Source organism: Lathamus discolor, chromosome 1, assembly GCF_037157495.1.
Source record: "Lathamus discolor isolate bLatDis1 chromosome 1, bLatDis1.hap1, whole genome shotgun sequence".
Classification (NCBI taxonomy): Eukaryota; Metazoa; Chordata; class Aves; order Psittaciformes; family Psittacidae; genus Lathamus; species Lathamus discolor.
The window spans coordinates 79741561-79754355 of NC_088884.1; the positions used below are offsets into that span (position 1 = coordinate 79741561).

Below are 12795 nucleotides of genomic sequence, written 5' to 3' on the forward strand. Positions count from 1 at the left end.
ATAGGACTCTTTAACTCTGTACATGAAAAAAGGCTTTGTACAACAGAATGTATCATTATGTTTAGCGTAGGTCTGATAATAGAGGGTTGTCAAGGCTCAGTTTCCGTGGTTTAGATCAGGCTTAACAGTGTTCGCTCTGGAGCAGATTACGCATGCTCAGTCTGCTAAACTGTTTTTACAGCATACAGCTCCAGTTTCTTCTCATGAAGAGTACAGACTGGGTAGAGATAAAACCAGAAAAGATGACAGTGGGTTGCTCCCTGCTTACTGTCAATGCCAGTTGCTTTAAGCATCTGGAAAGTTGTTTTTCTTCAGAGCTCATCATAATATACTGCAGTGCCAGTTCAAACACGAATTCTGCACTAAGAGACTGAAAGTAGCAACACCTACTTTCAGACCGGGATCTGAAAAAGGAAATTAAATGAAACCTCTCAGGCCCCTTCTGCTGCAATTATGGAACTAAATACATACAAATTTTATCCGTAGCCCCTGACTCCTGCTCCATTCCTGTCCTCAACCCTTTCAACAACTTCCATTCACTTAGAAACACTTCTTTTGGCACTACCTAAGCAGCAGTCATTGAAGCTACCAGGAGTAGGAGGCAAAGTGATGCCTCAGTGCTGAATGAAACTGCTTCCATCCTCTTTTTCCCCTGATGCTGCTATTCATGGCCATATCCAGACCCTTGGGCATTTCTTTGGCTCCATTTTCAATCCACCTCCTGGGCAGCAGCAGCAACCAGAAAAGACTGAAATACAGGTAGGAGTAGGCTTTAGTCCTAGGATAAAACAGATGTCAGCATTAGTGCTGCTGGTGTTACTTCCACCAAACCCTAAGATGTCCTTTGCAAAATTAATGTAAACAGTCCCATATACTGTGTCTGACCTTAGATCTTTTTAGAGTAAGACAAGTGGTTCTGGAAGAGAGGCTTGTACAGTTATACAAATGACACATTGAAAAAGAGGGAGAAGAAAATTAGGTAAGACACACACAGGTTGGTACTCAGTTAGACGGCAAACAATGAAAGCAATCTAACTTCAGCAAGAGAATTTGTTGAAATGTTTGTAAAAGAATAATAAAACTAAGTAGTTCTGCACGTCTGGTATGTAACATGAAACCAGATATCACAAGGATAACGGCAATTAATGGGAAACAGAATAATATTCACAACTGGAATGTGGGTATGAGCTGTTCAGGAAGGCTAGAAATTAAAGTACAGGTGGCATATATTAATGATACTGGAGATTCTGAGGAAATAAAGTAAGTGATAGCATAAATGAAGTAATAGCATTACTTTGAGTCAAAATAACGTAAAGACTATAAAAGGGTTTATGCAAAGAGAGTAAATGGTAGCCTGCTATGGATTTTATGTGCAGAGTTGTGGTAGATGTAAATAGCAATTATAAAGTGTGTTTTTATGGGAGACATCTATTTATTGGATGCCAACCAGAGAAACTGCTGGACTTCTTAACTCAGTATTTACTGGATCACCAAGAAGTAATAGAGTTTGCAACTTCAGGATTGTAATAACTGTTTGATGATACTAAAGAAGAAATTGTCGCCAAAACCAGCTGTAGCTGTAATGACCATGAATCAAGTGCACTTATATTTAAAAAAGGAAACTATGCTAAACAAGTAAAATCTTCCATTTCAAAGTATTGAACTGAAACATTAAGAATATTAGGTAGTAAGTGAATTGAACAGGACTCAGAGATTGAACTGTAGAGGAAGCAGGGAATTTATGTATAGCAAAAGACCAAACTGTGAAGTGTTTGTATCCCAAATAAAGGGGGGAAAGTTTAAGAAAGAGTTACAAATCTAACTGACTGTGTATCTGCATTGAAAAGGAAATTAGCATCAGCCTTAAAAAATGATCAAGAAAGAGAGAAACTTTGGGGAAGAAGAAATTACAGGAATGAAGTGAGAATTGTGAACACTCATGCTGAATTGGACCTTCCAAAGGGAATCAACCCAAATAATAAAGCATTCTATAAGCACAGATAAAAATACCAGGAAAAGAAATGGAACCACAGTGCACTGAGGAGAGGGCTAGGATTAGCAGTAATATGCATATGGTCCCAAAATTAAATTAATGTCTTTGCCTTGGTTTCCAAGGAGCAGACAGATAAAATAGGAAAAAAGGAAAGTGTGATGATCCATCAGAAGAAGTATGCCAAGCACAAAAACAAGGCAAATGCAGAAAGAAGTAAGATGACGTGTATTAACCAGAAATAGCAGTAATGATAGTCATGGAGTAAGGAGGTAGGCTCTCTTATCAGTTTGTATCATTGTTTAAAGTCTAAACATTAGATAGTTTTCTTAAAACTATAAATCACTACTTGGGGTTTTCACATGATCGGAAACCACACTAAGACTGCAGTATCTCTGTCATCATTTGACTGATATAGCTGAAATTTCTTTTTACCATCTTTCACCTGGGGTCTGATTCATGATGACATAATTAAAGGCCAGTTGTTTTCACTGTAGTAATTGTGGTTGGTTGACGTGTTAGAATCAATGTGAATCCGCAATTCACTTTCCATTCTTATGTTTTGTCGGTGCTGGCTTTGGCAACTACGAGTCTGACACTGTCATAGCATCTTGAAGAACTGCAGTTCCTCTAGGGATAAGGAACCTGGGGTCAGATTTGGTTTCTTACTGTTTATTCAGGGCTAGGTTTTAACGGGATCACCAGGATGAAGGGATACATAGTCAGTGGTGCTGACACCAGGGAGCAGGGCAGGAACTTGAAAATTGAAAGGCAGAACCATCTCTTTCAGTGAGAGCCCTGTCTTGTGTCAGGTTAAGCCAAATGAGAAACCGTGTGCTAAGCTAAAGCTCAACCTGTACTTGACCATGTCACAGGAAATGAAACTAGAGCTGCTTTTCTTACAAAGTCATTTTTTCAGAATCTGGTGGATGTATTCTGGTGGCCTGCATTGCCTGGTTTAAAATTATGCCTGAAGTTTGTGCTCTACTTGCACTGCCATTAAACTGCAGATGAAGAAAGACAGCACAAGTTTCAGGACTACCTTCTCAAAAAAGCCAGCTCTGTGGAACTCCAGAGCATTATGAGTACCTCTGTCTCTCATCCAGCTTCCACACCGAAGGCAGGTAAAATAAGAAAAAGATGTCTTAAAAAAAAACCAAACAATTGCTACTCTTTGTAGGGACAAATCTTCCACAATGTCAGGCGTCATAACATCAAGGTTGAAGGCTCCTTCTAACATATACCATCTTCAAGAGCTCCCACTGTTCACAGGCAAGTAGGTGAGGCTCATGTGCTACCAGTTTAGCAGCTGTGATAAGGAGCAGCCACTTTTTCACTGGAAGAATTAATCAATAAATATAGTACAGGAAATGAGTAGTGGGTTGGAAAGCCCCTCTGTGAAAGCTTTAGATTTTTTTCTGGACACAGTGGCAGACACAGTCTGAAGCTGTACTGAAGTTCTGAGTTCTCAGAGCTGAGATGTGAGCAGGAGTAGGAATTGCAAATCTTTGCCTCGGGTACCAAAGTGGTGGTAAAATTAAGACAGAAAGCTTAAGTAAAAAAAAAAGCTAAAACATTGATGGGAAATGTAGTATGTCATATTTATAGGATTACATGTGACTATATCAAATATATTGAGCAAAAAGACTTCAAAAAGCATTGCTTATCAGTCCTAGTAAGAAATGATGCTTCTGTGATTCTAGGCATTTAGGATGTTAGGGAAAACATGCATAGGAAAGTCTAAATATGTTACCAGTATTCATTCATTTATTTATTTTTAAGCAAGGACAGCACAAGTGGTAATGCTTCCTGTGTCAGTAATTAACATTGATTATTTTCATGCCATTCATACAACGGAAAATTACAGGGACATGCCTTTTGTAACGAGACAACTCTGTTCACAAAGAATTTACATTTTTATCTCTTATTTTCCAGTTGTGGTCACTTGTATGTAATGACATAGAAAAGAACAGTGAAAAGGTGTAAATTCAGGAGGCTTCAGTTTGCTGATGACAAACAACTTAGTATTTTCTTCTCACTTGGTTTGCCTGAATTTGCAATTCCTTTTTTGGTAGCTGTGAGTGTGGATCGGCATGAGGAGGACTGCTGACATGCCATCCAGACAAGGGAAAGGTAACTTGCTGATTCAGAATACAAGTACAGGAATGGAAGGAGAGTGGTATTATGCCTATTGACTGAGGGTGAAAGGCCGTGTTTGGGAAATTAATCTGCAGGCTGAGGTTTGATGATTCCCAGCTGCAATTAAAAGAGCAGGTAGCACATACTGCCAAGTTACATTTTTTTTCCCACTCTTGCAGCAAGAGGTTGCTACTGTTTCTTTTGGATAAATGTTTTGCTCGCTTTGGGATACTTCATGCTTTTCATATAAGCAGCTACATCTTAAGTACTGCAGAAACTGTAGCTGGTGCAGAATTTGGCAACTTGTGTATTAAGTAAGGTACTGGTCTGTTAGCATCTTGAAATGATGTTCTCCGGTATGACTGCACATATTTGTCAAGATTACTTTTAAGAACTAAATTCCAATACCCAGATTCTGCGGGGACCGCGTCGTCCCTGTGAGGTTCAGTAACACACTGACAGGATGACAGTTGCTAATTGCCAGGATATCAGCGGGGTAGAAACTGGAATTTTCTCTCCACATGGTTCAGAGCTGTCAGTTTCTTAATTTTCTGAAGGTGTTCTATAACCAGCAAAAAAAGTGTTGAATTTGGAGTTACACCATTAGATGTGTTGATGTAGTTTATGATGAAAAGGGTGATGTTAGTACTAGGGGAACTGTCCCATTGGATTAGGTGTTTGGTGTTTTGTATTATTAATTACTTTTTAAGAGTTGTCAGGGTCCGATCGGAGGAAAAACCCCAGTGCCGGACTCTGTTTCAGCTCGTGATCCCAAGAGTGAAATTAAGACACAAACGAGGTCAAGTACTATAGTTGGACAGTTTGTTTATTCCGAATTACAAAAAAGACTGTTATTGTAAAAAAGAGTAATTATTGTAATAAAGGGGATAGCGATAGGACAGGTTGGAAAAAGTGCAGAAAATGAAGTAAGAATTTGGGGTGCAGATAGAGAGAGATAGTCACCACCATGGATCTAGCAGTGTCCCAGGGATCTGTTGTCGTCATCGTTGGTGGTGCGAGTTCTTCAGTCGGCATCTGAGCAGAGTGTCCCCCAAGAGTCCGTTGGCAGTGGGTGTCCTCGTGGAGGCGTCCTTCTGGAGTCCCCTTGAAGGTACTCCATGGACTGTGTCTCATGGAGTCGCCTTTATGGCGATGTCTCATGGAGGGTGTCCCTTAGGGTCCATAGTAGTCATCAGCGGAGAGTGTCCTCATGTAGATGTCCTTCTGGAGTCATCCTCATGGCAATGGCTCCCTGGTGATGTGTCTCTTGGTGATGTGTGTCTTGGTGATTACCTTTTCCCCTTTTGTAGAGAGTTGGGGAGAGTACCTCTGCTCTTCATGTCACATTTTACATGTTCCTGGTGGACCAGTTTCCCTGGTCTTGCAGCCGGCTCTTTGACACACATGTGTCTGCAGCAGTTCTTGGGATAATACTTCACACAAATCCTCAAGGTAATGGGTAGAATAGTCTTATCTCAGCTCTTTCCCACTTTTCAGGCAATGGATGGTGGAGTCCTAGTTCAGCTCCTCATTCCCTTCTCCCAGGAAATGGGTATTAGAGTCTTATCTCAACTCCTCCCACCCATCTCTGAGACAAAAGATAGGTGGATTTCCGTTTCAGCTTCTCAAACCAATCTTTGAGACAATGGACAGTGGAGTCTGATTTCAGATCAGTCTCTCACAAGAATTAAATAAGTGTGACCCACCCAAACACTGTCATTCTACCAAACTCATCAAATTACTAAATTCAATGTCCTAGCACTTGTATTCTAACCTGTCATCTAAATGCCTGTCTAGCTCTTGCAGTACTGCAGTACTTTATCTGAATCTCTTTGTCTGCTAGTTCTTTATGTTGTTGCCACTTCATGGGAGGGTTTTTTTTAATTCATAGGCAAATACAGTTCTTATTGTAATGGTGATTCACCATAGTAAGACTTACAGATGTCTGTGATTGATAGAAAAAGATTAAACACTTTCATAAGCATTTTCTGTAGGTCTTTGGGTACAGCAGTGGACAAAAACCAGACAACTGAAGCAAGTACTATGCAAGTATGAGCTCTTTCCTTCTGTGATTGCAGATGCCCTTACTACCAGAGTGAGTAAATAGTTTGTGAAACAGCAGAACATTTGCAGTTTGAAACCTTGTGTATTAAAGGCATAACAGCCAAAATTGCAGCTTATCTCAATATGCGAGGTTGAGAACTTTGTCAGTCAGTCATCTGTCAGGAAAGAGCCACAGTCTCTGTTGAAGGAACTGGCTGGATTGCCCTGAGCTTGTAGCTAGCTGAGCTCTCCAAATTTGTGTCATTTATGTTGCTTTAAATGTTGTCATTTAATGCCAGTCAGAAGGAAAACAGAATTGATCCCTATAATGAAACTAGGCCTGACAAAGTTATCTCATTTCCTCAGTGACATTAAAATCGAAGCTACTGCTGATCTCAGTATTGCTTTTATGTTATTTCATCCATAGTTTCAGAAACGCTCCGCATAGGACGAAACCTCATAATTTGAAATGAAATTATATAGAACAATATATTTATAACATTTCTACATGGAATTTGTTCTCGCTGACATATCTAAACATTTTAATGCATATGTATAGGTTTTACGTTTTGAAATATCATTAATTCAGCACTGCTTGTATCCTATTAGTCTTTCTAATTACACAGCTGATAAATATTCCAGCATTATGATCCTGAGAACTGTGCTACAAACTACAAAACTGCTTTTAAAAAGTCATTTTCTGTTATGTTTTACCAAAAGGATCCCTCTCCTTTACTAGGAAGGAGTTATGAAGGAATTAACATAGTTTCCTGAAACCAGGGATGTAGGGAACCATTTGAAGACACCTTGATTCTATCAGTATTTGTAATCCAGTGAACAAACTTGGCTACTCTGGTAATTAAAACATTTTTAGAGTTGTGGATGAACCTTTTTTGTTGCAACTTACTGGACTTAACCCTGCTAGAGCTTGTTATGCAGGAATACAGAGTATTAGTTCTGCAGTGCTGAGGGTTACCGAGTAGTTAGAAAGTCTCATGTCCCCATGTGCAAAAATATGCTGTGGCTTGCCAAAGAGGAATGAAGCAAGACTGGTGCCTGCAGTACTACAAGGAGATAAGTTATGGTTTTTACTACTCTGCACACAAAGTGTAGTGCTAATGGGACTCAGTAACTGAGTCTATATGAGCTGTACTTCCTTATTTTCTAAGTTTATTCAAGTACTTGGTCACTCAAACTTCCAAATCCCTTATTTATCCTCGCCTAAACCCATACAAGAAGTCTCATCTGTGCTATGCCTTTTTCTAGGACCTCTGTAAGGATGTGTATGAGATGCTAGCACCTGCCATTTTTGCTAGAATCCCTGCAGTTGAAGTGTTCTTTAAGAAAAATATTGTTCAGCATCTGAAGTTTAATGCTGTACAATTTTTTAAGCCCTTTCTTCTCTGCTACAAAAAGATTTAAAAAATACTGCTTGCTGGACACCTTCTGTTTCTGCAGTTTGTCATCTTTGTAGTATGCAGTTGTATAATAGTACATTGTTCTGGTTTTTAAGCTTTCATTAAAAAAAGAAAGGAAAAAAGACTGTTTCTGTGGTTGAGGGACATTCTTAAAGCTTTGCCTTCTTTCAAATCAAGCTGCAATTTAAACTGTTGCTATCTCCATCTTGCCCAATTATCTTTCCAAAATCTGACATTTCCATTCACGATCTGAAGATGACGTGCCTTTGCACACTCTTCTTTTTTGCGTGTTCATAGAAATATTAGGATGGCTATTAAATGCAACAGGACAACTTCTGTGTATGAGTAGCTTCAGCAAAACTCTAGCAATTGTTGGGAGTGACTGAGGGGATGAACAGAGATCATTCATCATGAATGCTTTGAAGGCTGACAATATTTGGTATCACAAGAATTCAGTCATGGCAATTTTCAGTGGGTTCTTGGCTTTGCAGTCATCGCTGCCTTCCATAAGACCTTTCAGTCCTCTGGATCCATTATTGTCCCAGGGTTGAAGTCATTCATTATCATTATGTCCTTGTCATCAGCTATAAGAACTCTCAGTCCCAGCTGAACTGCAAAAAGAATGGAGACTGTAGATGAATCAGAAGTATGCCAGAGGCAGCTCTACTGCCACAAACTATTCTGTAGCCATCTGTTTTAAAAAAGGTAAACGCATCTTTCTTAGCATTTTTTTTAAGACTGCAAACAGTGAATAATGTTGATATTTATCTTCAGATTTTATTCACCATTATCCATATACCACCTGCTGGTCTTGGTACCTCTCCAGACTGTAGTGATCATGAGCCACATTCAGTGAACAGCCTCAGCATAAATAGAAGGGAAAAAAATCATCTGCTTTTTGTCCAGTTAAGACATAATCCTGAATCTCTTTTCACTAGATTTTCTACAGTGTTGCCATTTAAGGTTTCGCTTAGCAATATTGTCTGGTTTAGCCTGCTTACCTCTTGTTAGCTGCTATCCAGCTCAGTTCAGGCTGCAGAACCTGCACAGATTGAGAGATAAATAGGCGGTTTCCCCCTTCCTGAGTTGCTGTTGCCACAGCTACACTGCTACCACCAGTATCTGAAATATCTGAACTAACCTAAGTGTGCTGTGTTTATGTAGCAACTCAGACATTAGCTAGCCTTTTAAAAGATCAACCATCTTGGGCTGTGCAGCAAGCACATGCTGTGCCTGCCTTTTAGAACATTTCAGGGCCTTTGATCTTGCAAACTGAAGACACACTTTGCTGAAGAAGCTGTACATGTACCACTGACTGTTACCTGAACCAAAGCTGGGCCTCTTAAGATTCACTGCAACACTCCTGACAGATAGGTTTGTTCATGTGCATCATTCACACAGCAGCCCATTGTCTCCTTGCCACCTCACCTGTCTTACAGCATGTTTCCCCTGGGAATAACAGCTTTCAAGAAGTGAAACAGGTCAGTTTTATTGTACTCTTTAATCACAAAAATTGTGTTTTGCTTGCTGATATTTGCTTTTTGTGGTCTTTAGAATAATTTTAACAATTCCAAGCTGTGTTGAGAACAGTGTGTGCCATTTAAGTGCTCTAGCCACTCATGTCTTGGAAGGCAGATGCAGGGACTGTGAGAATGAAAACCTTAGGCCCAGTGTAGGAGAGGATCTGGTTTGAGACCATATTAGGAACCTGTATGTGCACAAGTCATGGGACCTTATGGAATCCATCCGTGGGTCCTGAAGGAGCTGGCGAATGAAGCTGCTAAGCCACTGGCCATCATATTTGAAAAATCATGGCAGTCAGGTGAAGTTCCCGATGACCAAAAAAAGGGAAATATAACCCCCATTTTCAAGAAGGGGAAAATGGATGACCCAGGGAATTACAGACCACTCAGTCTCACCTCTGTGCCTGGCAGGATCATGGAGAAGATTCTCCTGGAAGACATGCTAAGGCACATGAAAAACATGGCTTCACTAAGGGACAGTCCTGCCTGACCAGTTTGGTGGCCTCCTATGATGGACAGGGCAAAGCAGCTGACATCATCTTTCTGAACTTGTGCAAAGCGTATGATGCTGTCCCACATGACATCCTTGTCTCTAAACTGGAGAGACATCAATTTGATGGATGGACCACTTGGTGAATAAAGAATTGGCTGGATGTCACATGCAAAGAGTTGCAGTCAATGGCTCAGTGTCCTACTGGAGACGAGGTCAAACTCCATCTTGTTTCAGTTCCAGAAAATGGTCAGAAAGCCACAGCAGCTTTCACCCCTCTGCTTGACCAGCACCTCTTTCTTACACATGATGTAACACTGAAATTTTGCATAATTGGTCAAGGCATGGTGGTGAAGATCATTCAGCAAAAAATAAGTAATAGGGTGCTCTCCATACCTCATAGTCCTGATCCTGGAGTTTTCACTTAAGAAGTAGAGATGGGCAACAGAGGATTTGATTGCAGAAGATATGATTTGCGTGTTATTTGAGGCACCTCCAATTTCCATACCAGAGTAATAGCTATATAGATACTGTTACAGAGATATTCTTGGCTCTGGTCCTGAATCATCAGCAAGGATTGTGGGTTTACTATTAAAAGAATAAGTGTTTCTTTAGAATCAAAATAGATTACTCTAAAGAAAGTGAAAATGACCAGAGCTCCAAGCCAGCCTGGTTTTCCCAGGATTACGATAGCTGGAAAAAAGCAGAGGTCATGGATCATGGTCTGTCACTTCACTCTATTGATATTTTTCATGTTTCAGGCATACATCCAAAATTGAATACTATTCCATAGAGCAAAAGCAACTCAAACAAAGTGGCAATAATAATGCACCCATCATTGATTGTTCCCACACCTACAATCTTAACACCGTAACTGAGAATCTGATGTGCACCTTTTCCTTTCTTCTACTCTGTCTCCATTAAGTCATCATAATCTTTGTGTTTCTTCATAGCATAAATGTCTTTAGAGTATCTTTTGATATTCTTCTGAAAAAAAATGCCTAAATCAGTGGTATCATGTCTTGAAAGACAAGGAATTTAAGGTGCTAGTTTTTCTAGGTACAATCTAAGCAGGATCCAAGTACTTTCTAAACTGGATCTGTCACATTTTTTGTATGCTGGTAGTCTGCATAAAGCAAGCTTGCTGTCTTAGCATGTACAAGAAACAACTGTATAAATGCACAGATGAATTCCACTCACAGCAAGTTCATTGTGTAAGCCCGTTCTGCTGTCAGAGGGTGAACAATTTTGTATGTTGAAACACACCTTTTCCTCTTGGAATATGTGGTTCTTTCACATTTTTTGATAACGATGTATGGCTTCAGTTGAGATCCTGATAATAGCAAACTTCTGTGTATGGTAGCTTCAGCAAAACTCCAGCAATCATTGGAGTGACTGAGGGGATGAACAGAGATCATATCTTAGCTGTTGGGTTTTTATGCTCTAGTTTATTCTCTAGTGCAGTGATAGAGGTGTTTAACTGTCATAAATATTTCTAAGAGCTCACTCACTGACTGGGATGAGAAGAAAGCCACATCCTGGATTACCCTCTTCTCACCTAAACCTGAAATGTGTAAGAAAAAGTTGTTCTTCCATCCCAGCTATCACTCATCTGAAAGTGATCATGGACTTTCTCAGCACTGAGTCCATTTTCATCCATTGTCTTAACAAAATTTCACACCTTCCAAGTGAAAGCAGTATTTTTTATTTTTCTAATTTTTTTTACACCTGTAAAAATTAGCAAGAGCTTTTCAAATGTGGTGTCTCACCGCTTCAACTCTCAAAGAGAAACAACCTCATAACCTGGTGGTTTCAGCTCCGCGACTGTGGAGACAGCATGCCTTTCACATAACTGCAGGCAAAAGTGCTGTGCTGGCTGTTGCTGAGCGGGGTTAAAACGTAGCCCTGAGCTGCTTCTGAGAGACTACTGTCTTCTCTGCATGTGTCCCATTCTATTGAAATAATGTGTTGAGGTTTTGGGGTTTTTTTTAAGGCAAAACAGTATTGGTCAGATTTTTAGAACAAGGTCAAGAAGGCGCTGTTATTCTTACAGATCAAAGAGATTACTAAATAAGTAATCTAGGACAGGAAGTTGTCAAGCTGAGCAGCAGGTATGCATCTCCCTGCACATTTGATCTAAATACTGAAGTACTGAAGCTATTTCACTTTCCATCCTCAGAAACATTGTGATAGTAAATACATCTTTTCATGCTCACCAAATTTGTAAATTTTTCAGGACTTTAACAGGTAAAAATTTCTGTACTCCAGTGGTACCAGTCCTTTTCCTTTTCAAGCTTTCAGTTTCAAAGTCCAGTATATTACATGCATTTGTTTAAAACACCAATATTAAATAAAAGCATTGAGATCTGTCCTGTTCTCCTCTATTTTCCTTGGTCATGTATTCTTTCACGTGGAGCTCAATGAGTACTTTTGGAGCAAGTATTTTTATTTTAGCCACAATTAGAATTTCCTAACCAAGATTAAGTTAAATTGTTTAGAAAGACAGGAAGGAAAAAACAAAGCTGTTTTGCTACAAATAAAGTCTGCTTAAGGAGTGGTAACAAGTGAATTATAAAAAAGCTGTTTTATTGTTGCTGCCACCCTCAACAGTTTGCCAGTGTGATCCTAAGTAATCAGATTGTGATAGGTCTTTATTAAAAAAGATCTTGACAACAAGCAGATATATTGGTATCATTAAAAGCAATCTTAATATTTTACATTAAGCTTCTATAACTTTTCTTGCGTCTTTAATAGAAGACTGTTGCTGCAATGTTATTAGCATAATAATTGCTATTGGCATAATAATCAGAATAGTTGTAACACATCTGATTGTTTTTAGAAAACCATTCTCTGAAATCAGCAACATTAATATGCTTTTGTTTATAAACTAGGGCAGGTAAAAATTTTGATTATTTGGGAATTTGGAATTTTACTGGTTTAACTGAATTTGCAACTAATTTTTTTTTATTAAAAGTAGGTAGGAAATCAGTAGTATTCAGAGTTTGTTTTTCATCATCACTCCTGCATGATGCCAACTTTCACACTGCCATAAATGGTTAGGACCTCATTTTCTCTGCAAGGTAATGAGAGGTGGGACAAGCCACCCTTATGGGGCAGTAAGGGGTTTTTTTATGTCCTGATGCACATCGTGATTTGGCCACACCATCTAAAGATGAGAATTAAGGTCAGAGG

The 12795-nt window shown here is 39.4% G+C and overlaps 1 protein-coding gene across 6 annotated transcripts in view; it reads left to right on the forward strand.

The window, feature by feature from the left end:
* Window positions 1–12795, forward strand: part of ERC1 (ELKS/RAB6-interacting/CAST family member 1) — a 289289-nt gene that overhangs the window by 218303 nt on the left and 58191 nt on the right. The gene's annotated exons all lie outside the window — the stretch shown is intronic.